The sequence below is a fragment of the Scardinius erythrophthalmus genome, assembly GCF_964197995.2.
Source record: "Scardinius erythrophthalmus genome assembly, chromosome: 20".
Classification (NCBI taxonomy): domain Eukaryota; kingdom Metazoa; phylum Chordata; class Actinopteri; order Cypriniformes; family Leuciscidae; genus Scardinius; species Scardinius erythrophthalmus.
In genome coordinates, this window is record NC_138240.1 from 32217461 (window position 1) to 32235151 (window position 17691).

The window sequence follows — 17691 nt, forward strand, 5'->3', positions numbered from 1 at the left end:
ACGTGAAAAATCCGAGGGAGGGATGGGAGGGCCAGGACCATGCAGGGGAACAGGAACAGGGGGTGATGGCTTAGCCGGCGGCCAGGGCGAAGCAGACAGTTCATCCGGCGGCCAGGGCAAAGCAGACAGTCCATCGGGCGGCCAGGGCAAAGCAGACAGTCCATCGGGCAGCCACGGCGGTGAAGACCCCTTGGGCGGCCACGGCGGTGAAGACCAGGGCGAAGACGACCCCTCGGGCGGCCAGGGCGGAGACCCCTCGGGCGGCCACGGCGGTGAAGACCCCTCGGGCGGCCAGGGCGGAGACGACCCCTCGGGCGGCCAGGGCGGAGACGACCCCTCGGGCGGCCAGGGCGGAGACGACCCCTCGGGCGGCCAGGGCGGAGACGACCCCTCGGGCGGCCAGGGCGGAGACGACCCCTCGGGCGGCCAGGGCTCAGGAACTGGAACAGAAACCACCGGCTCAGGAACAGGAACAGACACCACCGGCTCCGGAACTGGAACAGACACCACCGGCTCCGGAACTGGAACAGACACCACCGGCTCCGGAACTGGAACAGACACCACCGGCTCCGGAACTGGAACAGACACCACCGGCTCCGGAACTGGAACAGACACCACCGGCTCCGGAACTGGAACAGACACCACCGGCTCCGGAACTGGAACAGACACCACGGGCTCCGGAACAGGAACAGACACCACCGGCTGAGGAACAGACACCACCGGCTCCGGCTCAGGAACTGGAACAGACACCACCGGCTCAGGAACAGGAACAGACACCACCGGCTCAGGAACAGGAACAAACACCACCGGCTCAGGAACTGGAACAGACACCACCGGCTCAGGAACTGGAACAGACACCACCGGCTCAGGAACTGGAACAGACACCACCGGCTCAGGAACTGGAACAGACACCACCGGCTCAGGAACTGGAACAGACACCACCGGCTCAGGAACAGACACCACCGGCTCCGGCTCAGGAACAGGAACAGACACCACCGGCTCAGGAACAGACGCCACCGGCTCCGGCTCAGGAACTGGAAAAGACACCACCGGCTCAGGAACAGGAACAGACACCACCGGCTCAGGAACAGACACCACCGGCTCAGGAACAGACACCACCGGCTCAGGAACAGACACCACAGGCTCAGGAACAGACACCACAGGCTCAGGAACAGACACCACAGGCTCAGGAACAGACACCACAGGCTCAGGAACAGACACCACCGGCTCAGGAACTGGAACAGACACCACCGGCTCAGGAACTGGAACAGACACCACCGGCTCAGGAACTGGAACAGACACCACCGGCTCAGGAACTGGAACAGACACCACCGGCTCAGGAACTGGAACAGACACCACCGGCTCAGGAACTGGAACAGACACCACCGGCTCAGGAACAGACACCACCGGCTCCGGCTCAGGAACAGGAACAGACACCACCGGCTCAGGAACAGACGCCACCGGCTCCGGCTCAGGAACTGGAAAAGACACCACCGGCTCAGGAACAGGAACAGACACCACCGGCTCAGGAACAGACACCACCGGCTCAGGAACAGACACCACCGGCTCAGGAACAGACACCACCGGCTCCGGCTCAGGAACAGGAACAGACACCACCGGCTCAGGAACAGACGCCACCGGCTCCGGCTCAGGAACTGGAAAAGACACCACCGGCTCAGGAACAGGAACAGACACCACCGGCTCAGGAACAGACACCACCGGCTCAGGAACAGACACCACCGGCTCAGGAACAGACACCACCGGCTCAGGAACAGACACCACCGGCTCAGGAACAGACACCACAGGCTCAGGAACAGACACCACAGGCTCAGGAACAGACACCACAGGCTCAAGTGTGTGCGCAGCCCACACACACCACATGGCTGTGGCCATAATGGCCAGTGTCGCGGTCACTGAGGGCTCAGGCGGCGCATACATGGCGTGAACAGTCTCTGGCTGGGCAGACGTGACGTGAACAGGCTCGGCGGCGGCCATCTTGTCCGAAGACACAGGCTCAGCAGACGTGACGTGAACAGGCTCTGCGGCAGCCATCTTGTCCGAAGACACAGGCTCGGCAGGCATGACGTGAACAGGCTCGGCGGCGGCCATCTTGAACCTCCTCCAAGCATGCAACACCGTCAATGAGTAGAAAAGGAAGACTACCTTCTTGAACGTGGCAGGAGAGATGACGGGTAGTTCTGGGATGGTCTCTGGGATAACAGCGGACTGCACTGGGACGGCTTCTGAAACAACCGTATGCTGTACAGGGACGGCCTCCAAAACGACCGCACGCTGCACAGGGACGGCCTCCAAAATGACCGCATGCTGCACAGGGACGGCCTCCAAAATGACCGCACGCTGCACAGGGACGGCCTCCAAAATGACCGCACGCTGCACAGGGACGGCCTCCAAAATGACCGCATGCTGCACAGGGACGACCACCGGGGCGTTGGGGAGATAAGAAGCCCTTCTCCTCCTCCTCCGTCCTTGATGGCGAGGTGCAGCCTCAGTACTAGACGAGACCAGCGGCGAGGACTTAGAACTGGACAGGACCAGCGGTGAGGACCTTGAGCTGGACGAAACCAGCGGTGAGGATCTTGTGCTAGACCAGTCCGGCGGCTCCGGATCAGAAGAATGGCAAGGCGGAGGACGGTGTCGTGGAATTTCGCCAGACGAGTCCCCAGAAACGACTCACCATTTCTGATGGATGAGTTCGCTGAAGCCTTAGCCGCTGCTGCTTCCTCAGTCTGCTGGGCCCATAAGGCAAAACATTGAAAAATGTTTAGTCGAGGCGCTTCCTCCCCGACCTGCGAACCTCCTCTCTTTGATCCCCTTCCTTCCCCATACACAGGAGAAGGGTTACGGAATCCCGAACTGCTGGATCTATTCATTGTGACGGAGTCCTTCTGTCACGAACACACACAGGAAAAGGTAGATCCAAAAGCAGCGATATTTATTGGGTAATCCGTACTCACAACTAGTCCAGGCAAGGGTCAAATATCCGGTAAGGCAATCCAAAACACAAGAAATAAACATGAACAGGGCAGATACAAACTTCAGAAGTGCTGACATAAAACAAGGACTCCGTAACAAACACTAACACAGACAGGGCATATATACACACAGAACTAACAAAGTGATGGGAACCAGCTGAGTGTAATAATCAGATAAGTGACAGAACAGAATGCTGGGAATTGTAGTCTAATGTGAATGACACCGTGAGAACGAGGACCTCTAGTGAACCCCAGGGAACACAACCAGACACTGTGACATTAGTAGGTGTTCTGATTAATTACTTTGTCATTTTGCCTCGACGTCCTCCCGATTGCCCGCGAGCGTCTCCTCCTGTCCATACGGTAATTTACTACTTTGCGACAGAGAGTCGCGTGGCTATGACGCAATCGTTAGCCTATTTTTACAAAAATTGCTTCTACGGGGCCATAACGTAAGCTACAAGGTAATGAAGCCTTTTATACATTTTCGTGTTTCTTTGGAAATAAATAATGGACAAATGGAGTCTTTAAACACCTCAGATGTAAAGTTATTCGCTGTCAAAGTGACGCCAAAATGAATGGGAGTCAATGGGATGCTAACAGCAGGTGGGGGTCCGCTAGCCAATGGCGGCGCCCGGGGGTACCTTCAAAATAATAGAAATCCATGCCCCCCTGCATGAAGTCGAACAAGCCTAAGGAAACACATGGCAAGATCACATGACTAGAACAGGGGATCACATGACAGACTAGATTAAAGGAACAATAAACAAACCCCACAACGTGACAATATATAGTCATGTTGTGGGTTTTGTTTATTTTTCCTTAATCTACAAAATCTACAAAATGCTCTGTATATATATATATATATATATATATATATATATATATATATATATATATATATGAAGATTTCAGATGCAAAAGCCTCTAAGTGCCATCTGAAATTTTCTTCTAGAATGATCATTTTTATCAAGCTCGTATATTTAAGTTCAATAATTTCACATAAATGACAATTAATAGGTAATCTTCATTGCCATTTAAGTGAAATTACTGAACTTAAATATACAAGCTTGATAAAAATTGTCATTCTAGAAGAAAATTTCAGATGGCACTTAGAGGCTTTTGCATCTGAAATCTTCATATATATATATATATATATATATATATATATATATTAGTTATATATAGTTATATATAAATACTTTTGTAATCTTTCCTCACACACCACACTCTTTTTTTCTTTAGTTTCCTCTTACCTGCAGCCTGACATGCATGTTTAGCTATGACACTTGGCATCAGAAAATGATTAGTGGAATGCTCATAAAAATGGGTGCGCAAACTTCAAAAACGCAAACCCGTGAGAATGCCGATGGCGTGCACATGCGTGTCCTTCCCTACAAGCCAACCTTCATTAGATCTGGATACAGCCTAGATCCGAGAACTTAAGAGTTTTCTGTTAAAACGGTGTTGTGTTAGCAGCCCCTACGTTAATAACTAATGAATTGCGACTGAAGTGAATCAATCAAACTAACTTTATCCTAGATCTGCTGTAAAGTCAAAGCAATCTCTGTTACTTTAATTTTCTATTATCACTGTAAAAATGCTTTGGAACAATCTACATTCTTAAAAGTGCTTTATAAATAAAGATGACTTGACTTGGCATGACTTGAGAAAACATTGAACATAACTAGGGTATTTGGAATTATTCACATAACACCAAACATTTTATGGGTGCATTCTTTGGAGCATTCCACTAATCATTTTCTGATGCCAAGTGTCATAGCAGAACATGCATGTCAGGCTGCAGGTAAGAGGAAACTATCTAAAGAAAAAAAAGAGTGTGGTGTGTGAGGAAAGATTACAAAAGCAATTATATATATATATATATATATATATATATATATACACAGAGCATTTTGTAGATTTTGTAGATTAAGGAAAAATAATCAAAACCCACAACATGACTATATAATTGTCACGTTGTGGGGTTTGTTTATTGTTCCTTTAATCTAGTCTGTCATGTGATCCCCTGTTCTAGTCATGTGATCTTGCCATGTGTTTCCTTGTCTGTTGCGTCTGTTGTCAACATCCATATCGAAAATAATTTTACACTTTGTAATAAAATAAAGATGAAAATATCTGAATAATTACATGATTCGGCCTACCTTTTGAAACAGGTTTTATTATACTATGATAGATTATCATCCATATCATTAGCTGAAAATGCAATTCCAGAATGCACTGCAATGAGCTTAATGAAAAAAATACATTTAAGATGGAAGACAGGAGAACATAATTAGGGGAGAGCGGGGCACGAAGTAACGCTTTTTTACTTTCTCAGTTTGTGTAAATCTACTTATGTTTCAGAGTATTTATTTCTTCCCACATTAATTTCCCACATGTCTAGAACAATTATGTGGTTTTGTTTTATTAATACAGTATATACCTTTTTCTGGATATACCCCGAAAGAATGGAAATGAAATGTGACAACATGACCCATAGGTGGGGTACATTTTAACACGACCTTATGACAGCTTAAAATGTTATCTGATCAAATAAAAAAATATACAAGACAAACTAAAATATTTTCGAAATAAAATACAATTTAAAAAAAAATTCATAAAAAATAATGCCAATTTTTAATAATTAAATATAAACTCATTTTTGAGTTTTGACTACGAACACATGAAAACACAACGATACAACATAGTTCAAAACAAATAAATAATTCGTAATTTCTGAACATTTACTCTGTATTTATTCACCTTTTTTTCATGTTTTCTCAATAAAATTAATAAAAGTATAGAATATAATAGCATATTTCTAATAGGGGCACATTGTAACGCAGTGTGACAACATGCCCCGCCGGCCTGCACACCTGGGATTTAAACCCTGCTAGTGTCTTCTGCTAGTTAGCAAAGCATTAAAGAACTATCTCAACTGTTAAATAACATATTGGAGATTAAAATAATATCAGATTTGTCTCATTTTAAATAAACACAAAAAATAGAGATGAAAAATTAACTTAAGTAAGAAATTTACTTTTGCTATGGTTTAATAAATGTCTATGGATATCTTCCAAAAAAATAAATAAATAAATTGCCGCAATTTTTTCTCTATATAGTGTTGATAGCCGAATTTCAACCCCCTGCCAAATTATTACCCCCCTCGTTGAAGTCAGTACCTGATTGCCTAATCCTAACCCCACCCCTATTCCTAACCCCTCCCCCACAACTAATCCTAAACCTACCAATACTAGGGGGTAATAATTTGGCAGGGGTCAAAATTCGGCACTACACCGGCCCTGGATATGGCAACTAGTAAATACACCAAGTTTTGTCATGCTAGCAAGTGTGGAAGTATTTAAAACAAGTGTGTTACAACTAGCCCCGCCATATAATTCATATAATTAATTCTAATTAAAAATAGAATACTTGGCCAGTATTGTATGTGCTATGTATTTTTGGTCATGATAGTATGTATTCTAAAATCAAACTCTATTTGATGGCAATATTTTAAACTTAATCAAAAATACAGTAAAAGTAAGCCAACAACAGGCTTAAATCTGTTCCAGGGATGTTCTGTTTACTGGTGTTTTATTTTTTTATTTTTTTATTTTTTATTTTTTTTTTACCTTTATTTATCCAGGTAAACTGTTTGAGAACCACTTCTCATTTACAAACATGACCTGGCCAAGAGGCTACAAGAATAAAGTGCTTAAATATGTGTGTATAAATATGGTTCATAATTGTCAGCAGGAACAAGAGTCAACTATGTAATTTTGGAGGTTTTGCTTAAAGGTGGAGATTGGGATCAGAGATGTAATTTTCAGGGTATTTTGTAGTATGTTCCAGTCGTGTACTGCTGCAAAGCGGAAGGCATTACGTCCAAAGATAGTAGAAGTAGGGGGGGGTACTAAATTTAATCAAATTACTTGATCTTGTGTGATAGGCGTTATGAGCAGCATGAAGAAGAGATGACAAATAGAGAGGTGTCTTGCCCAGGATTGTCTTGTATATGAAGAGAAACCAATGATGGAGCCGCCGGGTATGAAGGGAAGGCCAGCCCACCAGTTTATACAGGTCACAGTGATGAGTGTGAAAGGGTGCATTAGTGGCAAAACGGATGGCTGAATGATAGAGTGTGTCAAGTTTTTTTAGGGCTGTGTTTGGTGCCATTCTGTAGATAATATCTCCATAGTCCAAAATTGGCAGTACTGTCATCTTAACGAGGGTGCATTTGGTAGCATGAGTAAAGGAAGCTTTATTGCGGAAAAGAAAGGCTAGTCTAGCTTTGACTTTTGTTTGAAGGTTATTGATGTGTGTAATGAACGACAGGGATGAATCCAACCAGATACCTAGATATTTATATTTTTTGACATACTCCAGAGCCATACCGTTCATGCAGGTGATTGTAAGTGGAGTCTCGATGACTGGTTTTCGGCTAAAAATGATACATTTTGTCTTACTGGTGTTAATACGGAGGTGGAGATTGTCAAAGAACTGCTCTATAGAGGTGAAACTGAGTTTAAGACTGGAAGCCGCAGAATTGGGAGAGGAACCAACTGAGTACAAAATGGTATCATCTGCATAAAGATGAATCCTGGAGGTGCCAGCAGCTCTGGCTATATCATTGATGTAGATAGAAAAAAGGGTTGGGCCCAGGATGGAGCCTTGAGGCACACCTTTAGAGATATTAAGTGGGTCTGACATAATGTTTTCAACCTTCAATTGCTGGGCACGGTTGGTGAGATAATTGGCAAACCAAACACAGCTAGAGGAGGACAGACCAATACTGGAAAGCTTATGTAAGAGGATCCTATGGTCGACAGAGTCAAAGGCCTTGGCGAGGTCTATAAAGGTGGCAATACAGACCTGTTTGCTGTCTAATGCTGTAATTACCTCATCAAGGACCTTTGTGGTGGCTGTTATGCACCCATGTCCTGTCCGAAAACCAGATTGCATGTCAAATAATATATGATTTTTATCCAGGAAATCATTTAACTGTTTTTGGACGAGCTTCTCCAGAACTTTGGCAAGGCATGGTAGGATGGAAATTGGGCGATAACAATTTGGATCAGATTCAGAACCCCCTTTGAAGAGGGGAAAAATTATAGCTGATTTCCAATCAATAGGGAACTCAGAGAGCTGTAGGGACATGTTAAATAGTCTTGTGACGGGAGCGGCAATAATGCGGGATGTTGCTTTTAAGAACATGGGATCAAGACCATCAAGGCCAGCAGATTTGTTTGTGTTCAGCTTGGAGAGTTCATCCTGGACTTCAGAGGTGGAAAGAGGCATAAAAGTGAAGCCATTGTTGCTTGATGGAGAAAGTTGGGCATCTGCTGAGGTTGTAACTGAAGTATCCATTGAGACAAGATTAGGGTTTGACATTGAAACTGTATGGGTTGCATTAATAAAGTGATGGTTTAGAAGTGAGGCCATCTGAGACTTCTCAATAATAATGATGTCATTAAATAACATAGAAACTGGTAAATGAGGTGAAATAACTTTATTTCCCATTACCTTGACTGTTTTCCAGAATGCCCTAGCATCAGTGCCACATGTAGTGAGTTTTTCTTTAAAATACGAGATTTTGGCATTTCTGATAGCCTGTGTTGCTTTATTTCTGCATTGACGGAAGGCCAGCCAGTCAACTGGAGTTTGGGTAGAGCGGGCTTTTTTATTCAAATTTTATTCGATTTTTTATTCTAATTTTTTTCAGAGGGGCATGCTAACTCATAATCAGACTGAAAGTGTTTTTTAAAAAAAGACCATGCCTCTTCCAAGAGGTGGAAGGAATTAATTCTGTCCCAGGACACGGCCGCAACATCTTGGAGAAAAGCTTGCATGTCCAGTTTTTTCAAAGAGCGCTTGGTTACAATTACTGGGGGCCTTTTGAATGAAAGGCCAGAGCGTACACATGCAATAGCGCAATGATCACTTATTTGACTGAAAACTCCAGCTTGATAGTTAGATGGATTGTTAGTCAAAAGGAGGTCAATCAGACTGGATGATGAGGAAGATTTAGGATTAAGTCTGGTGGGCTCAGATATCATCTGAGTAAAGTTTAGAGCATCAAACTGTTGCAAAACTGTATCTGGGGGATTGATCATATCCCAGTTCAGATCACCAATAAGGACAAACTCAGAGGATATGTATGGAGCTAGGAATTGACTAAAGGCTGTGAGTGCAGAAACTGGAGCTGAAGGTGCTCTATAGCAAACAGCAACAGAGATAGAGAAAGTGGTTGAAAGCCTAAGCTTTAGTACCAGTAGTTCAAGTTGTTTAGGAACTGACTTAGAAAGAACAACAGCACATTGCAGATGATCTTTAACATACATAGCTACACCACCACCCCTGGTAGCTCTGTCCTGACGAAACACATTATAGCCTGGTATGAAGATGTCAAGATCAGTGTTCCCTTTTTTAAGCCAGGATTCAGAGATAGCAAGAACATCAGGATTAGCTGTGTGCACCAATGTTTTTAAAGTGTCAAAATGCTTAGAATTCAACAGACTGCAGATATTTACATGTAAAAAACCCAATGATTTACGGTCACAAAATTCACCAAATGACAGCTGGGCAGTAACTGAGTTAGCTGGCCCAGGATTTGGATGAACATTAGCCTACCAGAGATAAATAACATGAGAATAATTAACATGCTTCTAAGAGCAACACCAGAACAAATCGATTGTTTGACTTTTACAAAGGGCAAAGCCAGTAACAAGTTAGAGTCAAACAGTTCCTGCAGTAGCATAATTGAAAAATATGGAAGGGTTCGAAGTACCTGGGTGATAGGGCTGTGCAATTAATTGAATTTCGATTTCAATTTCGATTTTTGCTCCCAACGATCACCAAAATAGTATAATCGAGTAAAAACGATTATTTTGCCATTTTCTGTTTTGAAAGAACGCTCTTATTTTGTCTTGTGTTCTGAATGACGCGCACACGCGCACATCCGCCATTCCCGATGCCGTAAACCAGGGTTCACCAATCTCGGTCCTGGAGGGCCGCTGTCCTGCAGAGTTTAGCTCCAACCAGCTCCAACACACCTGTTTGAAAGTTTCTAGTTTGCCTAGTGAGACCTTGATTAGCTGGTTCAGGTGTGTTTAATTGGGGTTGGAGCTAAACTCTGCAGGACAGCGGCCCTCTAGGACCGAGATTGGTGAACCCTGCCGTAAACTCTCTCAGCTCGAATGTTTAACCCTCATGTGGTGTTCGGGTCATTTTGACCCGAAGAAGATTTTCTTTTTCCTGAAAATACTAGTTAATGTTATCGCTTTGAACTGAAACTTAGTGACTTTTTTCACAAATGGTATAACTACTTCTGAAATGTTTTGTGACAATTTTCTTAATTTTTTAGGGGGATTTTTGTCACCTTGTCACTCTTGTGGTGTTCCCGGTCAAAAATGACCGGACTACAAAAAATTGCTTATAAATCAGTTGTTATGCTATATTATCACCCACTATTGGATTCAATCTTTTTGTCCACTTGTTCTCTTTCAATTAGGACTGGTTTTATATTTCTATTTGCATCTGATTAATCGTAGGCCTCATTTATTTGAGAGTAGGCATCTCATTTTTTGAGTAAAAAAAACATTATTTTTGAATAATTTTGGAAATTTTAAATAAATTCTGAAGAAAATTGGCACTGTTGATCACACTAGTCTACTTTAATATTTCACCAGGAATTTTGTTTTGAAAAACTTTTATTTTGTACAAAATGGCACATTGTTACACTTGTGGTGTTCCCGGTCAAAAATGACCGGACTACAGTAAATAGCTTATAAATCAATCATTATGCAATATTATCACCCAATATTGGATTCAATCTTTTTGTCCACTTGTTCTCTTTCAATTAGGACTGGTTTTATATTTCTATTTGCATCTGATCAATTGTAGGCCTCATTTATTTGAGAGAAGGCATCTCAATTTTTGAGTAAAAAAACATTATTTTTGAATAATTTAGGAAAAATAAAATAAAATCTAAAGAAAATTGGCACTGTTGATCACACTAGTCTACTTTAATTTTTCACCAGGAATTGTGTTTTGAAAAACTTTTATTTTGTACAATATGGCACAGAGTTACACTTGTGGTGTTCCACTAGGCCATTGAGGGCCATTGTGGGCCATTGTTTCAATGGGCCATTGAAAGTGAATGGGAGAGACCAATGCAACCAATGAATGGAACAACACAAAATATGTATCATTTTAAAGCTTAGAATCTCAGCTTTTTAATGCATCTAATCACTTTGATCAACTCCTAACGACTGCTGAGTTATCACTCTAAAACTGAGTGTACCCCCCGCCGGCGCCACCTAGCTGTGAAATAAATAATCATAATATTTTTCAAAACTATTACCTTGATCAACTTAAAATAGGTGTCATTTGAAAGCTTAGAGTCTGAAATTTACAATGAATGTAGCCAATTTGATTATCTCTTAAGTAGTGCTGAGTTATTTGCTGATAAACAAAAATAAAAAAAATCATAATTTATAAACTACTTTTTTGTATTACATTCAGCAATATGTCAAATGCATCATATAGCTCTGATAGTCCTGTGTCATATGTCATTTGAAAGGTCTCAATGAGTAGAATACAGCAAGCATAATTGTTTCAGGCTTTTTTACTAAACTTGAGCGAGGTTTTTCTAAAAGAAGCCCTTCAAGAGACCCATGTGTAAACCATGTATTGATGCTGAATGTTAGACACATTTCCGCTCGTAACTTCATGAAACATGCTCCGATTGTGGTTAATGACACATCATTATTTACAGCAGATGCTTACAATTAAAATGAGTCCAAACTCAACATAATCCATCACTCAGAACTAAAGATATTCCTCATGGAGTTCTAACACAAAAAATATCACAGACGCACAGACTCACGTAGCCAACCAAGGTAGCTTAGACTTGGCCTTTTTACTCATATCTTCATGAAAATTATATCGATCATGAAAAATGGCACATCGTTATTTACAGCAGGAGCTCATGATTAAACAGAGCCCAAACTCAATATATCCCATCAATCAGATCTAAAGATATTCCTCATGGTGTTCTAACACAGAAAATACCACAGACACACATAGCCCAGTATATACTCATGAAGCACTCGTGTTTGGTTTTCGCTCATAACTTCACAAAGCATGCACAGTTCGTAGAAAACTGTACATCATTATTTTCAGCAGACTATCACTATTAAAAAGAGCCCAAACTCAGCATAATCCATCACTCAGATCTAAAGATATTCCTAATTGAGTTGTAACACACAAACCCCCACATGCGCTCACAGAGCCTTGAATATAGATGTAGCCTAGCACTTATGCCGCGTTTTAACTCATAACTCAATGAAGCATGCAGAAATTGTGGAAAATGGCACATCATTATTTACATGAGATTGTTAAGATTAAAAAGAGCCCAAACTCACCATAATCCATCACTCAGATGTAAAGATATTCCTTATGGACTTCTAACACATGTCTCTCCCATTCACTTTCAATGGCCAATTGAAACAGTGGCCCTCAATGGCCCAGTGGAACACCACAAGTGTAACTCTGTGCCATTTTGTACAAAATAAAAGTTTTTCAAAACAAAATTCCTGGTGAAATATTAAAGTAGACTAGTGTGATCAACAGTACCACTTTTCTTCAGATTTCATTTAATATTTCCAAAATTATTAAAAAATAATGTTTTTTTTACTCAAAAAATGAGATGCCTACTATCAAATAAATGAGGCCTACAATTAATCAGATGCAAATAGAAATATAAAACCAGTCCTAACTGAAAGAGAACAAGTGGACAAAAAGATTGAATCCAATATTGGGTGATAATAATGCATAATAAGTGATTTATAAGCTATTTTCTATAGGCCGGTCATTTTTGACCGGGAACACCACAAGTGTGACTATGTGCCATATTTTTTACAAAACAAAAGTTTCAAAACAAAATTCCTGGTGAAATATTAGAGTAGACTAGTGTGATCAACAATACCAATTTTCTTCAGATTTTATTTAATATTTCCAAAATTATTCAAAAATTTTTAAAAAATTACTCAAAAAATGAAATGCCTACTCTCAAATAAATGAGGCCTATGATTATTCAGATGCAAATCAAAATATAAAACCAGTCCTAATTGAAAGAGAACATGTTGACAAAAATATTGAATCCAAGATTGGGTGAAAATATGGTATAATGAGTGATTTATAAGCTTTTTTTTTATGGGCCGGTCATTTTTGACCGGGAACACCACAAGTGTGACAATGTACCATTTTATACAAAATAAAAGTTTTTAAAAACAAAATTCCTGGTGAAAATTTTAAGTTGACTAGTGTGATCAACAATACCAATTTTCTTCAGATTTTATTTAATATTTCCAAAATTATTCAAAAATTTTTAAAAAATTACTCAAAAAATGAAATGCCTACTCTCAAATAAATGAGGCCTATGATTATTCAGATGCAAATCAAAATATAAAACCAGTCCTAATTGAAAGAGAACATGTTGACAAAAAGATTGAATCCAAGATTGGGTGAAAATATGGTATAATGAGTGATTTATAAGCTTTTTTTTTATGGGCCGGTCATTTTTGACCGGGAACACCACAGGTGTTATAGGGTTTTGAACACCACATGAGGGTTAAACTGATAAGACTTAAAAAGAAGTGAAAATGATAAACTTTAGTTATGATGCAATGCTGGCCCTATTGTACAAGTAACAATTCCATCATGTCCCGACTCCCGACTCATAAACGCGAATGTGTAGTTTCGACGCTTGCTTTGTCCAGCGCATTTTGAGAGACAGAGAGAGAGAGAAGACGCAGCAGCGCTGAACACTCACGCGGTTTGTGAAATTGCGTCTTGGAGAAAGTTTTAAAATTATTGATTTGATTTTATAATCTGTGTGGATTCATTTAAGATACTCATACAATCTACATGCTAAAGTGAATCAATGTTTGTGGGGAATTTCCCGCATTATAAGTGGTAGACCTGCGGGAATTATTAAAATACTCATTGAAATATTATCTGTTACATTATTTATTTTAATAGTTCAAAAAGTACAATCAATGTTCACATTTCGATTTTTAAGAATTGTTGAAAGGTGTCTTTGGTAACACTTTACAATAAGGTTCATTAATTAGCATTATAACTAACTTACCTTTGTTAAGATTAACTAATAATGAACAATAATTCTACAGCATCTTAGTTAATATTAATTTCACCATTTACTAATACGTTATTAAAATGAAAGGTTGTATTTGTTAACATTAGTTAATGCACTGTAAACTAACATGAACAAACAATGAACAGCTGTATTTTTATTAACTAGCATTAAAAAAGATTAATAAATACTGTAACAAATGTTTTTCTCATTGTTAGTTCATGTTAGTTAATACATTAACTAATGTTAACTAATTAACATTATTGCAAAGTGTTACCGTGTCTTTTTAATAAATGCAACACGTTCCCAGTCATGTGAAATAATCGTGTTACATAATCGTGATTTCAATATTGACCAAAATAATCGTGATTATGATTTTTCCCATAATCGAGCAGCCCTACTGGGTGACGGAAAGTCCAACAGATTTAGTAATCCAATAGGATAGGACATCTCTCGATTGAAGAATGAAGTCTAATGTTCCCCGACAGTGAAATGCTGTGGCAGACCCATGGCAGACCCTAGAGTGCGTTTACCAGCAGGCCCGGGGTCCTGATACTGTACATGCAGCAAAAAGGTGAATGACAAAATCCAGAGAACCAGTAAGATTTTTATAAAGAAAAGCATGATTCAGAAACTTTAGTAGTGTAGCACAGGCTTCAATGTGTGCTGGAAATAAGCCTTGATGTATCTTGATGTAAATCCTGATTCGAAAACCCCTGCCACAGATCTAGGCTGAAGGCAAGCCACACTGCAGCAGGTCCATGTAGGCCACAGACCAGGTGGAGTAGGCCGAGATCCTCTCGAAAACAAGCAGGTAGGCCTCAGACCAGGTGGAGTAGGCCGAGATCCTCTCGAAAACAAGCAGGTAGGCCTCAGACCAGGTGGAGTAGGCCGAGATCCTCTCGAAAACAAGCAGGTAGGCCTCAGACCAGATGGAGTAGGCCGAGAACCTCTCAGAATAGCTGTAGCCAGATAGTATAGGCTTTAGTGTGTGCTAGAAGCGAACCACAATGCAGCTGGAGATAGATGTTGTTGTTATCTTGCTGTAAATCCTGTTTCAAGAACCCGTCACAGATCTAGGCTGAAGACAAGCCACACTGCAACAGATCCCTGGTCTGTAGCATGAAGATAGGCCTCAAACCAAATAATAGGCCAAGAGCTCACAAAAATAACAGGGTAGAATATCCATGACTACAAAAACTTAGTTAAGATTAAATGAAGGCACTGTCTGGATTATTTCAGTGAAAGGTGCACTAAAAACCTTTAAAAAAGTTAAAAATGGACAGACAAAGAGCAGACAGAAAGACATGCAGCCATCTTGGAAAGTGGAAAGTTTTATGCTCTAGTGCCACCTACTGACAAACCACTTGAACTTGCAGTAACATGGGAAAAGTCATAGCTATAGTTAAGGAAATGAGAGTTTATGTAATGTAGAACAGTGAATATCCACAAAGGTACTGCTGCTCTAGCATAGGGGTGGGCGGTATGACCAAAATTGACCTAGTAGATTTTAGTAATAGAAATAGAAATAGACCTAGTTCATATATGTAGTTATTCTCAAAAATCTACAAAAATGGCTTTGTATAATAAATAAACAAATAATAAATAGTATTAGTAATACTAGTTATGTTTATATATATTTATATATATATGTATGTATGTATAAAACATGTCTGTAATTAACCCTCTGGGGTCTAAGGAGTTTTTGGGGCCCTTGGGATGTTTTGACATGCCCTGACATTTGTGCTTTTTTCAGTTACTTATAAACATGATAATGGTAAAGGTGTAAACAAAGTACTGGTGTTTCCTTATAGTTTTGATACAGAATTTTATTTTATTTGATCAATTCGGGTAGATACGCAAATTGAGTTTTCCCGACGCCGCTTTATCTGTAGAGTGGTAGAGGGATCCTCCATAGGGAGAGACTAGTTGGCACTTCAGCACTGCGTTGTCATCGGGTCCAGGCGCAGGTCCTTCATCAGATCTGGATACGGCCTGGATCCGACAGGCTGCGGGAAAACCTCGGGATAAACAAAGACACTAAAATTAGCGTAGATGCCATTCTTCTCATGATGTAACGAGTACATCAGGATTTATGGGAAGTGTTCCCGGTTCCAGCTGACCTAATCTATGCTGCCTAACATTGAATTATAGAAGTCTATAATGTATTATGTGTATGGTCAAAGAGATGTGTCTATGTGTCCCTGACCATAGAACATTTGAAAAGTAACTGACACTACTACTGGAACTTCAAATGGGACGGGTTCTATGGTCAGATGAAACTAGAACATTATAGCTTTTTTGGCAGCAAACACTTAAAATGGGTTTGGTGCACACAGGGATAAAAAAGTACCCCATGTGTAAAATGAAATACTCTGCTGTATCTTTAATGCTGTGGGCCTAATTTTCTGCCAGAGGTCCTGGACATCTTGGATTCGTTCAAATACCAACAGATAAAAAATCTAAACCTGACAGCCTGTTCTAGAAGTCTTATAACGTAGAACAGGATGGAGAGATTCTGTTTGGAGGAATGGTCTCTGATCTCTTGTCAGGTGTTCTCCAAACTCATCAGGCATTATAGGAGAAAACTGAGAGCTGTTATCTTTGAAAAAAGAGGTTGCAAAAAGTATTTAATAAAAGGGGGCAAACAATTTTTCGCAACGTGTTTTGGAGAAAAACATTTATTTCATAATGTGATTTTACCCCCACTTTCAATTATTTTACTTCAATGAAAGGTTAGATTTTTGCACATTTTTTAAATAAAATATCAAAAGGATTAAAAATGCAGATTTATTTTTTACAGACATATTTGATCATATTTACCAAGGGGGCAAACACTTTTTCACACCACTGTATGTTTGGTAATTGTACCTGAATGATTTTTTTTAATTAATTTGCTATATTTCAGATCCACATATTTGTTTTCCTTAATTTAATTAACACTAACTTTATTCTCATCTGAATTATAAATAATTGATTTCTGTATAAAATAATACTATCATTAAAAACACATTTGATTTTCTTTTTTAGTCAATGTAGATTAGAATGTGTACTGTATTTTACGGACTATAAGTCGCCCTTTTTTTCATAGTTTGGCTGGTCCTGCGACTTATAGTCAAGTGCGACATATCAAAATTAATTCAGACTGAGATGAACCAGTAGAAAACATTACCGTCTACAGCCGCGAGAGGGCGCTCTAGTTGGCGGAGTTGTTCAGAAGTGACACCAAGGATGAAGAAAATTCTGAGATCGCGGGGGCTTGGTGAACTTGTTTACTGGTAACTTGCTTGTTGGACTCACTGGCTTATGTTAATTTAGCCTATTCAGCCTCCCAGGTATATGTTCTTTATGCTATTGTGTAGCTGAATAACTGTTAATGTGTTGCGTTAACATACCGGACACCTCTTCAGCCTGTTGTTCTGTGTGCTACTGTGTAGTTGAATAACTTGCCTTTACAGATTAAATGTTTGTTCTTGGTCTTGGATTTTGTGAAATACGTTTCTAAATAAATGCGACTTATATGTTTTTTTCCTCTTCATG